This window comes from Petaurus breviceps, unplaced genomic scaffold (assembly GCF_028583685.1).
Source record: "Petaurus breviceps papuanus isolate PSGF00001 unplaced genomic scaffold, PetGlider_PUasm1.0 38, whole genome shotgun sequence".
NCBI classification, from domain to species: domain Eukaryota; kingdom Metazoa; phylum Chordata; class Mammalia; order Diprotodontia; family Petauridae; genus Petaurus; species Petaurus breviceps.
The window spans coordinates 35,556,651-35,574,744 of NW_027186304.1; the positions used below are offsets into that span (position 1 = coordinate 35,556,651).

Here is an 18,094-nt window from a genome sequence, read left to right on the forward strand (position 1 = left end):
GAGTAATCCATAGAAAGCTCATTCTAGCTTCTGTGTGTATGTATGTATGCATCCCTATGGGATGCCATGCTTCTGCTCAGGAGTGTAAATAAAGGCTTCCTTCACTTACTTCAGTTAAAGTTTTGTTTCTTAAGGGAGTGACTGAACCCAATTTCTTACATGAATGAAGTGATGGAACAATATTTATATGGTTGTTAATAATTTGCAATTCTTCTTTTGAGAACTGTTTGTTCATATCCTTTGACCAATGGCTTTTGGTTTCATATGTGTCATTCCCTGTATGTTTTAGATATCAGATTCTACATGAGAGCTTCCTAATTTATTAGAATAAAACCTTTGGTTGGAAAGATTTTGATTGAGTACCTCAGTTATAACCTTTTTTTGAACTGTCTTAGGATTTTTAGGGCCTCAGACAAAGGAAAGAGAAAACAGAATTCTTTAGGATATTCCTCAGTAGTTTAGTTATCAAACAATTGAGGTAGGAGTCGCTTGTCAGATTTTTATTATGAGTAGTACTTTATATGGTAAATTATTTTGTATTAAAATCACATCTGAAATAAACTGCTAACTTTAAAGTTTACATTTGAGATCCATTTCCAAGTTCTCATTTTATCTTTAAAAAAATCAAGAATTTTTTCTCTTATCCCACTGTGCAATCTGTTTATGTTTTTACTATATGTTTATTACAGAAATAGCAATTTATTTTGAGCGTTACCAAGGTGGACTTGATTGCTTCCTGATGCTCCTTAGAGCATAGAGGACCATGGTGTAGAGGTGACTTTAAGTTGTAGAAGACAGTGGGGAATCTCTGGAACATTTGGCCATGCTGAAAACACTTCGAAGGTGGTATTGGCCACAAATACCATGTCTGCTTTCAGAGAACCAGGCTGAGGTACACAAAAGCTTATCACCAGCAGTCTGATCATTTGGTGATGGCAATGTATAAAAGAAAGAACCAATAAAAAATGGCCCCCATTCTTTGTGATCCTCTTCTGTTTCTGCAGTAGTAGTGACAGAGTAGGAGAAAAGGGGGGCAGAAGGACACTGAGAATCCTCCAGCCTCTACTACACCTTCTGTAAACATGAACTTAGCTATTGATGCTATATATGTAGCATGCTTGTCCCATGACCAACAATATAGATATGCTTCTGGAGGAATTAAGATATAAAAATCTTGATATGCTCACTGTAGAGATGCAGCTAAATGGACAGATTGCTCACAGGTTATCTATCCTTGGAGGGACAAATAAAGCAGTATATAGAGTCGGTTTTTATCATGCATTCAGAGACTACAAAAAACAAAACTTAATAGGACATTTGTTCATCTGGTCTTGCTGATAAACATTTGCAAAAAAGAACACTATGAAGATAATGGTAGCTTATGCACTAATTTCTGTTATAAAGAATGAAGAGAGAAATTCTAGGAAGATTTTTAAGTTAAATTAAAATAGCACTTTTAATTCCTTCCTCTTTTTAAAAATATTTATTATATGAAGTGCCTCTCTGGGAGGGGGAAGGAAGTTGAGAGAAATTAGTGATATAAAAAACAAAAGTTATCAATAAAATATTTTTTAAAAATCATCGTATATTTCAATATTTAAAGACTGTCCCCACACTTCAGTATGAAGGTGGACAGGGGAGGTTGATGAAAAATATGTTGGAAAAATTGATTCAGGAGTAAGATATGAGTCCATGGACTTGTAGATACAGAAGTCTCATGCTTAATTAATCATGAATATTTTCTTCAAGAAAAGAGGCAGTACTGATCATGGCAAGTTCCAAATAGGATCGCAAACAGTGAAATTGATTGTATTTTAAAAAAACAGGAAACAACTGGCTACCTTTTTGTGAGTCATTCATGAATCAGCTGTCTATTTGTAACCTCACCATCAACTAGTTACAGTAAAGATCAAAATCATTAAAGGAAGAATACAAATGAGAAAATATGCTATTCAGCTGAGGCAAATCAAATTTTTAAAAGCTACTGATGATGAAAAATGGGCAGCCGATAAAAGAACATACACTGACATTCTGTCACAATTTCCTAAGGCTCTTTAGCTTTTATAAATCAATTGCCACAGTAAGGAGACCTATAACCTTGTTATGTGAGGAGAGAGGACAGCCAAGAACAGCACTTTTAGACTATAAATGATAAAAATCTTCTAGATAGGATAGATTTCAAGCTCCTTGAAGGCAGGTACTGTTTTGCTACTGTTTCCATATTCCTAGCATCGAGCACAGTATTTGAATCTTAATCATTGTTTGTTTAATTGAATTGAAGAAAGTGGAATTTTCTAAACAATATCACCTTACAAAGTGATGAGAACTAGGGAATAGGAGGGAAAACAAGTTTTCAGAGTACTTTAGTAAGAGACTTATCTAAGCCCTATCATCCTGGAGGTTTTTAAAGATGAAACCGGAAGGATGAAAAACAAGACTGGTCAGATTTTTTATTAGAAATTATATTGTTGGGGTGGCTAGGTGGCACAGTGCATAGAGCACCGGCCCTGGAGTCAGGAGGACCTGAGTTCAAATCCAGTCTCAGACACTTAAGACAAAAACTAGCCTTGTGACCTTGGGCAAGTCACTTAACCCCAATTGCCCCTCCAAAAAGCAAAAAGAAAGAAAGAAAGAAATTATATTGTCTATCAATAACAGTGTAATCAACATATTTGGACTCTATACAAATCTCAGTGTATTACATGAGGAAATAGAAATGACATTAGTGAAATCAATGTTGATAAGAACAGTGGAATCAGACTAGAGTACCCAGAGGAAGCCTGTGCTGGGAGTGTCACTTGAAAGAGGAGAGAACACCAAGGCTTGAGGGGTGGGGTGGAAAGGTGTAGAATGCATATTGATGTTTCTTAAGTCAAGCAGTTATGGAAACTTTATTGATGGAAATACCAACTTTTACAGTTAAAATCTTTATGAGAGTAGTCTCCTAGATTTTTGTGAGGCATTTGGTGGCACAGTAAATAGGTGACTGGTTCTGGAGTCAGAAAAAGCTGAGTTCAAGCCTCATACACTTACTAGCTGTGTGTGTAGCCCTGAACACATTGCTTGCCTTAGTTTCCTCACCTGTAAAATGGGGTTAAGAGCACCCACCTCCTAGGGATGTTGTAAGGATCAAATGATTTAATATTCCTGTATATAATTTTGTTTGTGTGTGTGGTTGCATTTTTTCTCCCACATTAGATCATGAGGTCCTTGAGGACAGGAACTGTCTTTTTTCTCCTTTTGTATCCCCAGCACTTAGCCCAGTGCTTGATACATGGTAGGTACTATATAAATGCATATTCTTTTTCCCTTCTTTTCATAGGGGACATCCTTGTTAAAGGTATGAGAAAGGAATAAGATTTTTACAAATGATAATCTATAGGAAATCATGCCTTTTGTCACATAATTAACTAAAGTCTAGAAAACATAATATCGTGTCGTGGTTATTTGTTTAATATTTTAAAAAGCATTTGATTTGGTAAAGACTCTTAAGGTTCCTCCTCCATCAGTGTTTCTCAGTATATACCAGAATCACACAAAATATATGGAGATGTTAACAGAGATAACTTTATTTTTTTGATCCTCTGATTATTGATATCAAATCATAAAACAGGGAGAAATGTGCTCAAAGGTATTTGAACAATTTTTCTAGTACAGAATCTTTAAATGGGTGTACTCAACTTGCTTCTATTCTCAATTTGGCTACTAGATGGCGCTGTGGACAAAGCATTGGATTTGGAGTAAGATGCGTTCAAATTCAGTTTCCAAGGCTAACTAGAGTTTGACCCTGAGCAAGTCTAAAAGTTCCTGCCTGCCTCAGTTTCCTCATCTTTAAAATGGGTATAATTATAATACCCATCTTTCAGGTTGTTATAAGGATAAAATTAGATAATTTTGGAAAGCACTTTGCAAATCTTAAAGTACTGTATAAATGCTTGTTATTACTCCACATGGTGTGCTGATTGCCCTATGTCTTGGAATCTTGCAGAGCTTCCTTATGAGAACCATAATTACTCCAAAAATGTTGTCCTATCAACATAGGAGAAAAAAACAAAACAAAACAAGGGAAGTATGCCTCTTGCTCAGTCTTTAATGGACAGCCAAGCCCTTTTTTGTTGTTCACTTGTTTTAGTCACGTCCAACTCTTCATGACCCATATGAGGTTTTTTTTGGACAAGCTCATTTTACAGACCAGGAAACTGAATCAAACAGAATTAAGTGGCTTGCACAGTATCTCACAGCTAGTAAGTGTCTGAGACTTGAGCCATCTAACTGCCTTAGCCAATCTGTAGAGCCCTTTTGTTAGTATATTACATGCATACATATATGTATACATACAGAGATATTTTTAATCTTCAATGGACAGTCATCTGGTCTTGGAATTGAACAGGAAGAAAGTGGGTTGTCTTGCCTTTGGTGAACTCTACAGTGCTTTTAATGACCTCAAACTGTCAAACAAAGGGTCATTTTAAAAATATTGCTATTTTTATGTTGATATTATGTGAAAATCATGGAACACCATAGTGTCTTACAGGTCACACAAAAGGCAATGGAAAGTCATGTGGTGGGCATGACCAAGCTATAACATGCTACCAACAAAGAATTTTTCAGTGAAAGCAACATTAAAAATGTCATCAGAGGTAAATGATCAGAAGAGAGATAGGCTAGTCATATTGTAGAGTGAGTGATGGATAATTTTTGTTAAGTTAACTGATTCCTTGCCAGGGACTTCATTTAGGTCTACAGATCCTTTTTGTGTATTGCCTTGAGGCATAATGCAATATCCAAACCTCTCTGTAAAATGTCTATCAAGAAAAAAAATTCACTCGAGTGTTTTTCTAGGAATTCTTTTCTTCATCATTTTGGTACATGTTTGTGATGAAAACATTCAATAATCCTGGTAAATTTGGAGTGATTTACTTGACTAGATCTAGGGAAATGTTTATCAAATTCAGCTTTGTAAGTTTTGGGGGGGGGGGAGTGGAGGGGGACAGGAAATCAATTTATTCTATAGGTAAGTTTATTTTATACCTTTTATTTTTACATCACAGTCATTTCCAGATCTAGCTCCCTCAACTCACTTTAAGCCTTTTCTTGTAACAAAGAAACAAATGTTTTCAACAAAAACTATAAAGAACATTCTATCCTCATAGTTTCCTACTTATACAATGTAGATTATCTAAATAGATTCTTTCAGTTTTGAAGGACCTATGATGAAAAATTCTCTCCACCTGCAGAGAAAGAACTAATGGAGTCTGAATGTAGATTGAAGCATACTTTTAAAAACTTTCTTCATTATTTTTTTTTTATTTTAGACTCAAACACCAGAATTCAAATACAGAAAAAAGAAAAAGAAACATATAATAAACTTAAATACAAAGAAAAGGAAAAAACCATGTCATATGCATGGCATAACATAGGAGAAGACTCAAAATACACAGCAATAAATTTTCATTTCAAGAAAACCTGTATGATAAATACTTCCCATTGTGTTGAGAGCTGTCCAATTTTTTTTTGCCTCCTTGTAAGTTTTCTTTTGTTCTGTTGTGCACTTTTTATTTTGTTCTTTTTTTCCTCCCTTCTGCTCTCTCCCCCCCAGACTACCATTAAGTGTGGATATATTTAGATATAGATATGGATATACACATACCTTCATGTATACATACATATATATATATATGTATATATATATATATATATATATATATATACACACATATACTTTCCCTAACAAATTCTACACCTGATCTTTGTTTTTATGTTTGTGGGTGTCTCTTGTTTCCTATCCTTCCTGACTCCTCTAGTTTACTTCTACCTTATACCTTGACCTCCTATTACTTGGTTTACTCCCCCTCTAAGGTTTCCTCCCCTACCCTCCTATTCCCATAAATCTAAACAACCTTCTATACTCCCCCTCTAACCTATTCTATTACCCTCCCCTCCAGAGATCCCTCCCTTATTATCTTCCCCCTCCCTATCCTCTTACCATTTTATTTCTTCTGAATTCAGATTTTTATACTCATATATATATATATATACACACATATATATATATATACACACACACACACACATATATATATATATATATATATATATATATATAATGTTTCCTCTTGAACCCATTGCCGATGAAAGTAGGTTCCCAGAACTACCAGCCCTCCTCTCCTATCTAATTCTTCTGTGTCACTTCGTCCTCTCACACCTCATTTGTATAAGATAATTACTCTTTTTAACTATTCCTAGGTAGTTTTACTTTTTAAATTCATAACATACTCAGGTCTACCCCAATCTTTCCTACAAAATACCCAATTGCTAATGACAAGCTTAGATAAACGTTTTACATTTTACATACATAATAGTCTGTCCTTATTGAATCCTTTGTAATCCATATTTGGCATGTACCTCTCTTGGCTCTTGTATGTCAAATCTTCTATTAAATCCCTTTTGTGTGTGTGTGTGTGTGTGTATGTGTGTGTGTTTTAACAAAGTCCTGAAAGTCTGACAGTTGATCAAATGTCCATTTTTTTTTTTCATTCAGGATTATGCTTAGCTTTGCTGGATATGATATTTTTGACCAGAACTCTGATTGTTTTCTCTTCCATATATAGTGTTCCAAGACCTGCAGTCCTTTAGTGTCCCCACTGCTAGGTCTTGTGTGATTCTAATTGTAGCACTGTCATATTTAAATTTTTTTATTGTTGCCCTTAATATTTTATCTTTGAGCTGGGGGATTCAGAATTTGACTATAATATTCCTATGAGTTTTCCTCATAGGATCTCTTTCAAGAGGTGATCAATGGATTTTTTCTATTTCTACTCTTCTTCCCTCCCCCTCCCCCCCAACCTTGTTCTAAGGCTTCAGGGCAATTTTCTTTAATTATTTCTTGTATTATTGTATCAAGATTCTTTTTTTTTTTAAATCATAGCTTTCAGGTAGTCCAATTATTCTTTTGTTTTCTGTTCTCCAGATCAGTTGTTTTTCTGATGAGATATTTTATTCTCTCTTCTATTTTTTTGTTCTTTATATTTTGTTTTATTATTTCTTGATCTCTTATAACTTCATTGGCTTCTCCTTGCCCAATTCTAATTTTCAAGTTGTCATTTTCTTCTTTAAGATGCTGGATCTCCTTTTCTAATCAGGTGACTTTCTTTTCATAATCTTCTTGTTTTTCTTGGATTACTCTTTTTTTTTTTTTTAGTTTTTCCTCCATTTTTCTCATTTGATTAAAAACAAATTTTTTAATTTTTTTTTTTTTTTTTTGCTTTTTTTTTTTGAGGGCAGTTTGGGGTTAAGCAACTTGCCCAAGGTCACATGCATGGCTAGTTTTTTTTTTTTTTTTTGGTGTTAAGTGTTTGAAGCCAGATTTTAACTCAGGTCCTCCTGACTCTGGGGCCAGTGCTCTACTCACTGCACTACCTAGCCACCCCTCTCATTTGATTTTTAAAATCGTTTTTTAAGTTCTCCTATAAAATTCTTTTTGGGCAAGTGGCCATTCGATGTTACTCTTTGGGGTGTTCTCTATTCCCATAATAGCTTTCTATGGTTGGATTCTTTCTCTTTTGCCTGTGCATTTTTTGGTAATAATAGCTTAATTTTTGTAATCACCTCTAGTCCTGGAGTATGGGGGATGGTGCCTCTGGCCTCAGATCTTCAGTTCTCCCCTCTAGCTTGAAACCAAAGCCAAACCTCCAGCATCCTCTAAGGGCCCACAGCCAGGGGCTTCTGCACTCACTGGAAGTGTGCTGATTCCTCCTCACCCCTGCTGCTCTTCTCAGCACAGCTGGGTGTGCTGTTTCTTGTCAGCAGAGGTTCCCTCAATCCTCCTTGACTGAAACCCTGACTCCCCTTACTGTCTGTCCCCAAGATAAAAGTTCCTGTGGCTGGGGCTGAGGTAGCCTCCCAACTCAGCTGACCCCAGGGTTTGCTGTTCCTTGTTTCAGCAGACCATAGCTTAGAGGCATTTACTGTTCCCAGGGACCAAACCTCATCCTTGGATTTTCCTTTAGATCTTCTCAGATTATCACAGAAGGACCCATGTTGTAACTTATATGTATATATATGTATACATACATATTTATGTTTATATAGGAGGGTATATGTGTGTATAAATATATGTGTGTACATGTATACACATGTATGAGTTGAATATGATGGGATGTTATCTAAAAAATAAAATTAAGGGGTGAGAGAGGAATATAATGAGAGAATGAGAAAGGGAGAGATAGAATAGAGTAAATTATCTCATATAAAAGAGGCAAGAGAAAACTGTTACAATGGAGGGGAGGAGCAGGAAGGTGAAAGGGAATGGGTCAATCTTTCTCTCGTTGAATTTGGCTTAGGAGGGAATAATGTACACACTCAATTGGGTATCTTACCATACAGGAAAGTAGGGGGGAAGGAGATAAGAGGGGGAATGATAGAAGGGAGGGTGAGGGTAGTTAGAAGCAAACACTTTTGAAAAGGGACAGGGTCAAAGTAGAAAATAGAATAAGTGAGGGACAGGATAGGATGGAGGGAAATATGTCAGTGTTTCACAATACATCTACTATGGAAACGTTTTGCATAAGTACACATGTACAACCTATATTGAATTGCTTGTCTTCCCAGTGGGGATGGGTGAGGAGGGAAGAAGGGAAAGAATCTGGAAATCAAAGTTTTAAAAAGAAATGTTAAAAAAATTGTTTTTTATATGCAACTGGGAAATAAGATATACAGGCACTGGGGTATAGAAATCCATCTTGCCCTACTAGAAAGTTAGAGGGGGGCATGGGGGAGAGTATAAGAGAGAGCATATCAGTGGAAGGGGTATTCAGTAGACTTGCTATTTTGGGGTGGGGGGTAGGGGAAAGACTGGGAGAAAATTAGTAACTCAAAATCTTGTGGAAATGAATGTTGAAAGCTAAAAATAAACAAAAAAATAATAAGTGGAAAAAGATATATATTTTTTGGAAGGGCAATTGGGATTAAGTGACTTGTCCGAGACCACACAGCTAGTAAGTGTTAAGTGTCTGAGGCCAGATTTGAACTCAGGTCCTTCTGACTCCAGGACTGGGGCTCTATTCACTGCACCACCTAGCAGCCCCCTTTAATTTTTCATCTCTTTGTTGTGCTTCCTCTAGTTTTATCTTTAAATATTCTTCTTCTTTTTGCTTTTTGGAGGGGGGAGGGCAGGGTAGTTGGGGTCAAGTGACTTGCCCAAGGTCACACAGCCAGTAAGTGTTAAGTGTCTGAGGCCCAATTTGAACTCAGATCCCCTGATTCCAGGGCCAGTGCTGTATTCATTGCACCATCTAGCCGCTCTGAAAAAAATAGCTTTTTAGAAAGGCCGTTAAAAGCCTTAATAGAAACTAGGAGTTCCGAAAAATAAAAGAACTTAGGATAAGGAGGAGTAGAGGAGTGGTCTAAGTAATTAGTCAAACATAAAGGCATTAATTAAAATTAATTGAAACGTATTTACATAACGCATGATGCGTTGTTCCATTTGATCCTCACAATTGTGGGAGGCAGGTGCTGTTGTTATCTCTACTTTATAAATGAGGGAGGGTTTGAAATGAGTTCAAATCCAGTACCGTACTCAGTTCACTATGTCACTTAGCTATGTAAAGGATGAAAGAGAAAGAGAAACTAGGGGTACTCATACCCATGAGGAGGTAACTTTATTTCCTCTGCATGCCTATCGCATTCCACCTTGCTACTTATCCTATTGGCTCTTTTCTTCCTGCCTCCGCTCAATGAAGTAAGGGTGTCAATAGAAAGGTCAGTCAGCGTCCAGGGGACACCAATTAAGCGGTCTGGTTAAATGATAAGAAGGAGAGCATTTTCAAATCGGAACCCAGACAGGAAAGAACTCAGGTACCCCACAGAGGGAGGGAATGCCTATTGGCTTGGTGGTCAAAGCCCTATAGCCTTTCAGAAAAGGGCAATGAGTCCAGGCAGGTGATCCAGAAAAAGAGTGTAAAAAGGAAACACCTGGAAAAGATTATTTAATGCTTTGTTTTCAAAGAAAAATAAAATGGAAGCTTTCTACTTGTAATCTCATTCAGCTGGATGTAGTTTATACTCTGAAATTCCCTCACATTGCAATGAAAATCATTTGTGTACTGCTAGCACAGTTTGTGAATATAGTAGATACAGAGAGGGAGAGAAGCTACCTGTGAAAATAGGGAGTCTTTGGAAGAAAATATTCCCTCATGATTGCAGCCAGAAACTAATCAAGACAGGCAATGGGAGGAACTTTGCACTTATTGCATTATGATTAATCATTCAACAGCATTTATTATAAGTACCTGCTGTTGGGACAGTGGAAATAACATTGACTCCACAGCCCAAGGACTTGGATTCAGATTTCACCTCCAATGTTTACCATTGAGATGGACTCGTTTGACTTCAGTTTCCTCATTTGTAAAAAGGATGCCCATCTAACTCTGAATCTCTGATTCCATGTGTGATTGGGATACAAATACAGAAGTGAGACAGTCCCTGAAAGGAGTTTATATTCTCCATTATTTAACTGCAATGGCATTACATTTTATAGATAATAATAGCTGATATTTTTCTTTGTGAGGGATGGGCAAGGAGATGACACAATTTAAATATGTAGCAAAACTTAAATGTTGTTATTTTAAATAGGAAGTACTGCATATTATAATAGTATCAATTTGGGAAGAATAACTACTGCCTAAGAGCATGTTAAGGTGAAGGATTGTGGAATTAACTCAAGAGCAGATTTGAAATAAGGGATTAAGGGTGTATAATCTTTGCTAAAGTATTACATTTAGTTCTGTACTTCTCTTTTAAAAACAAGACATTCATAAATTGAACCATTTCCAGGGGAAGGTGACCATAATGGGGAAAGATCTAAAGACCACATTATTTTAAGAAAGGTTAGAAGAGTTAGAAATGTTTAGCCTAGAAAAGAGAAGATATCAGGTGGGGAGTGGAGGGAAAGAAAATGGTAGGTCTCTTGAAATATCTGAAAGACTGGAATGTAGAAGAAGAACCTGACTTACTGTATCTATTCCAGACTGGAACAAGGACCAGTAATTGTAAGTTACAGAGAGGTAAATTTTATACTATATAAGGAGGAACTCTCCATCAATTAAAAGTAACTCGAAAAAGTGAGCGCCTTGTACAACAATAATAACAACAATAATAATAGTTAGCATTTATATAGCCATTTAATAAAGGCTTATTATCTCACTTTATCCTCACAACAATTCTGGGAGATTGGTGCTGTTGTTATTCCAATTTTACAGATGACAAAATTGAGGCAGACAGTAGTTAATTAACAAAAGGATCAAACAGCTAGTAAGTGTCTAAGGTTGAACTTGAACTGAGGTTGTCCTGACTCCAGGTTCCTTGCTCTTAGCATTTTCTACCTATAGTATGTTTTAAGAATGGCTTTATATTCTTGGATTTGGAATCCCACTCACCTTTAAACATTATTGCTTGGCGAGAGTGCAGTGACTTTTCAGAGGCAACATTTTGTTCCACCAAATTTCTGAAAAGGAAATCATACCTTACCTTTGTACAGAACATTTACAATTTACAAAGCATTTTTTCCTTTCCTAATTACATTGGATCCATGCAACACCTTGAAATAAGCAAATTATTAATACTATTTTTAAAAATTAAAAAAAATTTTTTTTTGCTTTTTGGAGGGGGGAAGGCAGGGAAATTAGGGTTAAGTGACTTGCCCAAGGCCACCTGGCTAGTAAGTGTTGTGTCTGAGGCAGAATTTGAACTCTGGTCCTCCTAACTCTAGGGCTGGTGCTCTATTCACTGCGCCACCTAGCCGCCCCTATTAATACCATTTTGCAACTAAGAAAATTTATGGAGTCTCAAAGAGAAGTTAATTTATTTGCAGGTAGGACTAGAAACAAGTATTTCTACTTTTAGTCCACCCAACTATGATACCTGGGATACTGCATACATGTTTGTGATATACTGTGTTCTCTAGAAAGCATTGTCAAAAAATATTTCATCATATTTTTAACTAATTATTTTAAAATACCTCAGATCATTCTCAATAGGTATGTTCTTTTCTAAATAACTTACTCAAAATAGAAGCACATTTAATTTGTGATTTGAATTTGTAGTTTCAGGAAGAGGGCAAGGGTGAGGGCAAGGACGTGGCAGAGGAAGAGCAGATCCACATAGATAACACTTCCTTAGAACATAGCTGATGAGAATTGGGATATTGGGATTTTTAAAAATAAATTTTATTTATGAAATTTTAAATAAACATACAGATAGTAAAATGTATATATCACAGTTAAGTTTTTAATGACCGTGCTATTTTCATATGTGCAACAGTAAATTAATAATAGATAAAACATGCCTATTGTTGCTTTGTGGGCTGCCTGCTCACCACATCCAGTTTCTGTGGTCCTTTGGTCTTTCTTTAGGAGTTTATCTTATTTTTTTCTACAGGGATTTATCTCATTACATTCTAGAGTTATGTTTATTTAACCCTACCACTGTTTTCTACCAAATATTCTTCTCAGCTTCCTGCTTCCCTTAATATTTAGTATTTAATATTTAGATTTTTTTTCAGAAAAACATTAATGTTCCGATGGTATGAACAATTGAATCTAGTCCCAAAATGTATCATTACTGCATGATAGAACCTTACACTTTCTTTGACGTCCCTTTCTTTGTCAGAGGGTATAAGCTCTTAGAAGAGGTTGGTAGCAATTTAAAATGTTTTTTTCTCACATTAAAATTAATGATTGGTGACACTTTTATATTAAATTAAGATGCTTTTGGGAATTATTATTTTCAGGTCATTCATGTTAGGTTAAATTCCCAGCAAGTCTATCTGAAGCATTTATTGAATGCCTATTGGGTTTTTTTTAATCCATTACATTTTTATGTTATTCTAGGAATTAAATTATCTTGGCAGTAATTTTCAATTGTACTCCTTCAGAAATGTGTTTCTCATTAAAGGTCCATTGAACTAAGCCTTATGGGACCAGCCTTCTGAAATAATGAGAAGATTTACCTCTCTAGTTATTTTTAATTCAATAAATATCAACTCTCATATTTCTGTTTTCTTTGTGAGAGTCTACAAGCCTCTTAAAAAGAGTCACCTAACCTTTAGACTTTAAAAAAATCATTTGATCATATGTTTTTTTAAGTACCTTCCTTAATAGCTCTTAATTTTATTCATTTCAGAAACAGAAAAAGTATGAAACTAAGGGAAGATTTTTTCCTACCCTAAATATTATGTATTTTGTAAAGAAATAGAATAAGCTATATTAACAGTGTTTTCAAAATTTTTATTAGGAGCATGACATTGACCATGACTACCCATTAGCAAATTATTAAGCAATACAAATGCAATGGAAAAATTTTTTTGAGGAGGGAAGGCAGGGCATTTGGGGTTAAGTGACTTGCCCAACATCACACAGCTAGTAAGTGTCTGAGGCTGGATTTGAACTCAGGTTCTCCTAACTCCAGGGCCAGTGCTCTATTCATCATGCCACCTAGCTGTTCTCATGGAGAATTTTTTGCAGAGAGTATTAGTATTAATTTCTAAATTATAGAAAGGTGACATAATTCAGGAATATTCTCATCTGAAGATATAAACTAACTGCCAAGCACAATTATATTTCAAATCATAGTCTTACAATTTTTTTAAAGAAACTTGATGGTTTAGAAAAATGACCTAATCCCTTTCTTACAGGCTAGGTTATGATGCCTCACCCAGAATAGGCATGGACAGAAAAAAACCCAGTCAGGGTCCCATGAATTCAGAAGGCTGTAACTTGGTCTAAGAACCAGGTGGAAGGAAATTAAAAATATGACTTTTCTATGTAGCTAATGGCCAGTGTATGTATAGAGAACTTTCAGGAGTCCCTCAGCTCTGCTAATGAAATGTTCCCCTCCCCTATATTATTACCTGAAAGGTTACAGGGCAGATAAGGAGGAGGATATATAAACTTGTTTGGATGTAGAGAACTTTTGGGGTCCTTTGGCCCCACTAAAGGAATATTCCCCTGCCCTATACAATTGCCTGCAAGGTTACAGGGCAAATAAGCAAGGGGGCATGTAATCTTTTTTTGTTTATCCCTCCAGGTATGGTCCTACGATATTACCCTAATAAATAACTAACCTTACGCAAGGGTAAATAGTAAACAAGATTAAGGGAGGGTCCTTGTACATTGTCCGCATTCTTTTGGGTCATGTAGACCTTCTGTTGGGGGGGCATATAAACTCTGTGAGCCCCTTGGATCTTTGGCTCTATATGAAATGATCCTGTAATAAATAGACTATTGATAACACTCCCGTCTTGTTATTCTCACCACTCACTAGCCCACTAACTGCGCTGGCCGCAGTATGTATCTACATGCCCTGTGAAGGACAGAATGGGCTAATAGTTTGGCCCCAAATTCTCTAGTTTAGAGCTAGTAACAATATTCTAGGTATACTCAAACTTTTTTTAAACCAAAGCTTTTCATACTCTCATAAAATAAATATTAAATAATTTTTAGTCAAGTTCTGTGTGTGTTATCTATCTTTATACACACATATAGATTGCAAAGATCTGAGATATGTTTCTATCTGGATATAGATACATAGATATATGTGTGTATATAGCTCAGATATTTCAGCATACATATATAGTTCAATAACATGTCTATATTTGTATCTGTGTATATCTATATGTATATAGATATCAATAACTTTAGTTGCTAAAAAACTCCACTAAGACTTTTGGGTCATTCTGTATAATGGCTACCAAGGACTACTTTGATGCTACAATATGGTGTAAAGGTAACTGTGGATTCTCTCTTTTTTTTGGATTTCATTTTATGTGTACTTTTAATTTACATCATTCATTTCCACAAAATTTTGAGTTACAAATTTTCTCCCCATTTTTCCCCCACCACCCCAAAACAGCGATAACACTGAATATCCACCTCCCCCAATCTGCTCTCTCCTATATCTTCCCCCATACCCTCTCCAACTTTCCAGTAGGGCACAGTGGGTCTCTATGCCCCAATGCCTGTATATCTTATTTCCTAGTTGCATGTAAAATAATAATAATAATAATATATATATATTTTTTAAACACTTGATTTTAAAACTTTGAATTCCAGATTCTTTCCCTTCCTCCCTCGTCACCCACCCTTACTGGGAAGAAAAGCAATTCAGTATAGGGTGTACATGTGTAGCTATGCAAAACATTTCCATAGTGGATATATTGCGAAAGACTGACTAGATTTCCCTCCATCCTATCCCACCCCCCACTTGTTCTATTCTCTACTTTGATCCTGTTCCTTTTCTTTTTTTTTTTTCCACTTCCCTCTCTGAGGGTGCTTGTTTTCTTTCTTTCTTTTTTTTTTTTAATTTGTTTGTTTCCTTTAGTTTACAGGATTCAATTCCACAATTCCTCGGGCTACACTTTTAGTCCCCCTCCCCCCTGCCCCCCCCCCATGGCGGCTCATAGTCAAGTATAGGATCTGTAAATACTTTCACATTAGACATTAGTCAGGTTATAAGGATGGATTGTACCAGCTGGAATGAAAAATGGTAAAGAGGACAGAAAACCAAATAAGAGAAGGAAAAAGATCAGGTATTTTGCTTCCACCTGGATATAAACTTAGTTCTTTCTAGTTCTTTCTCTGGATGGAAACACATCTTTCATAAAAGGTCCAATGAACACCTAACAAGCATGATATTTGCCTAAAACTAAAAGCTTTATTAAAAAGACAAATGCAATAACATTCTGCATAGGGCAGAAAAAATCAACATTTGTAGAAGAAAAGATTCTTACCAGATTTGTCTCTAAAATCTGAAAAGTTTTAAACTATTTGGTATCTTTAGCCAAGGCTTCACACTGCTTTGAAGGTTTTTTTTTAACTGCCTTAAGATCTGAGAGTTGGATCGTAATGTCAGAGAAAAGAAACCCCCCTTCAGCCTGCCAGAGAAGTGATCATCCAACCTCTGTTTGAAGAAGCAGCCTCCTGTGTGTGTGGATATCTGACTTCTAGGATATCCTTCCTCAGATGGAACCAAAAACTACCTTTCTTCAACTTCTACTGATGATGCCCTCGGGGCCCAAATATCCTTTAATCCCTTTGCAACATGACATCTTTTTAAGTATTTGCAGACAAGTATTATGGCCCATATAAGCCTTCTCTTTTCTAGGTCAAACATCCATAATTCCTTCAACCAAATCCTTATATAACATAACTTCTAGGCTTTTCAACTTCTACATATAACCCACTCCAGGCATTTTCCTTATTAATGGCCTTCTTATAATATATACCCCACAGTGAACATAATACTCCAAATGTAGTCTAACTAAGGCACACCATAGCAAGCCTATTACCTCCCACTGTGTCTTTTTAAATACTTACCATCATATTAGCTTTGGCACTTGTTAACTGTTGGTAGTGTGGAGGTTACAGCCCATAAAAAGCCTCATATTTTTCAGATGAATTGTTTTCTAGCTATGAACTGCTCATCTTACAGTGTCCTACTGCCAGTCATCTCTTGTGAAACCTCAGCCTTGGATTACTCCCCACGATCTTCCTTCTCCATTCCTCACCATCTGCTAACAAAACTGGAGGAAGTCCCACAACTATGCTGACGGCTCGGTCCTCACTGCAGAAAGGTAGTCATTTTATTTCTCCCAATTGATTCCCTATTTCACTACCTCCTTAAATTTCCCACACCTTTCTCTTACTTCTATTAGCTAAGGAACTTGCCTCTTAACTTTACTAAAAAAATTGAGGGTATTTGATGTAAACTCCCTTTTTCTTAGGCAATAATCATTTATTATCATTCATTAAACATTTTCTACCATTCTCTTCACCTCAAAACTCCTTATGGCTCCCATTTGCTCATTCTTTCCTCCAGTTTCTGACAAAAAGGGGGCCTTCTCCAAGCCAAGATCAGCCCCTCTCTGTTTGTGTAATCCCATTCTCTTCCTACGTTCTCCTGAAGATTGCAACTGCAATTATCTCCCACTTTAAATCTTCAACCTTTCCTTCCCTATAACTTTCAAACATGTCTAGGTTTTCACCCTTAAAAACCTTCATTCCACCATCTCCTCAATTTATCATCCTCTGTCTCTCCTTTTCTCAGCAAACTCCTAGGAAAAGCTATCAACATAATGTCCTCACTCCGTCTCTTCAACTCTTTGCATCTGGCTTCCAAACCTGTCACTCAAGTGAATCTACTCTCTCCAGAGTTACCAAGGTTTTTCATTTCCAAATGTGATGGTCTTTTTTTTTTTTTGAAAACTTTTTATTGTAGGTGGAGTGGGACAGCTGGACACAGGTTAGATGATTCCAATTTTGTTGGCAACATCTAAAGCATCGTAGTCTGAAGCAAGTCAGACATAGGCCTTCTCTCCATTGGGCCGGATCAGTGTGTTGACCTTGGCCATGTCAATGTCATACAGCTTCTTTATGGCCTGTTTGATCTGGTGCTTATTGGCCTTGACATCCACAATGAAGACTAGGGTGTTGTCCTCAATCTTCTTCATAGCAGACTCAGTGGTCAAGGAAAACGTAGTGATGGTATAGTGATTGTTTCTCTAAGGGGCACTTTTCTGAAGGTATTTGGGCTGCCTTCAAAGTCTTAGTGTCTTGGGTCGCCAGAAGGTGGGGGATAATATTCAGATCTTCTTTTTGTGGCTATGGACATCCTTCAGCATCGTCTTCTTGGCCTTCAAGGCCTTGGACTTGGCTTCTGTCTTGGGGGGGACAAAGGCTTCCTTCTTTGCCGTCAGCACTATCTTGGGAGGAAGACTGATGGTCTTTTCTTTATCCTTCTCAACCCACTTAACTGCATTTGATGCCTTTGACCACCTTCTTTTCCCAGATATTTTCCCCTCAGTTTTCATAACACTCCTCTTTTCCGGTTCTCTTCCTATTCAACTGCTGCTTTTACTTTGTGACTTTTGGTGGCTCATCACCCCTATCATACCCTCTAACTGGAGTATTATGTAAAGTTCTCTTCTAGGCCCTCTTTTCTTCTCTCTCTATACTCTAAGTAACCTCATCAGCTTCCATGGATTTAACTATCATGTCTGTTCCTAGATTTACATATCTAACCTGAGAGTCAATCCTGAGCT

At 36.5% G+C, this 18,094-nt stretch overlaps 1 long non-coding RNA gene across 14 annotated transcripts in view; it reads left to right on the forward strand.

The window, feature by feature from the left end:
- Positions 1–18,094, forward strand: part of LOC138170438 (uncharacterized) — a 38,869-nt gene that overhangs the window by 7,941 nt on the left and 12,834 nt on the right. For 12 of the 14 annotated variants that reach the window (XR_011170611.1, XR_011170612.1, XR_011170615.1 and 9 more), the window contains exon 4: positions 16,486–16,627. This is a non-coding gene — a long non-coding RNA (uncharacterized lncRNA). Of the gene's footprint in view, positions 1–16,447; positions 16,628–18,094 lie in introns of all 14 variants that reach the window. The other 2 variants (XR_011170620.1, XR_011170621.1) reach the window with 2 other exon arrangements.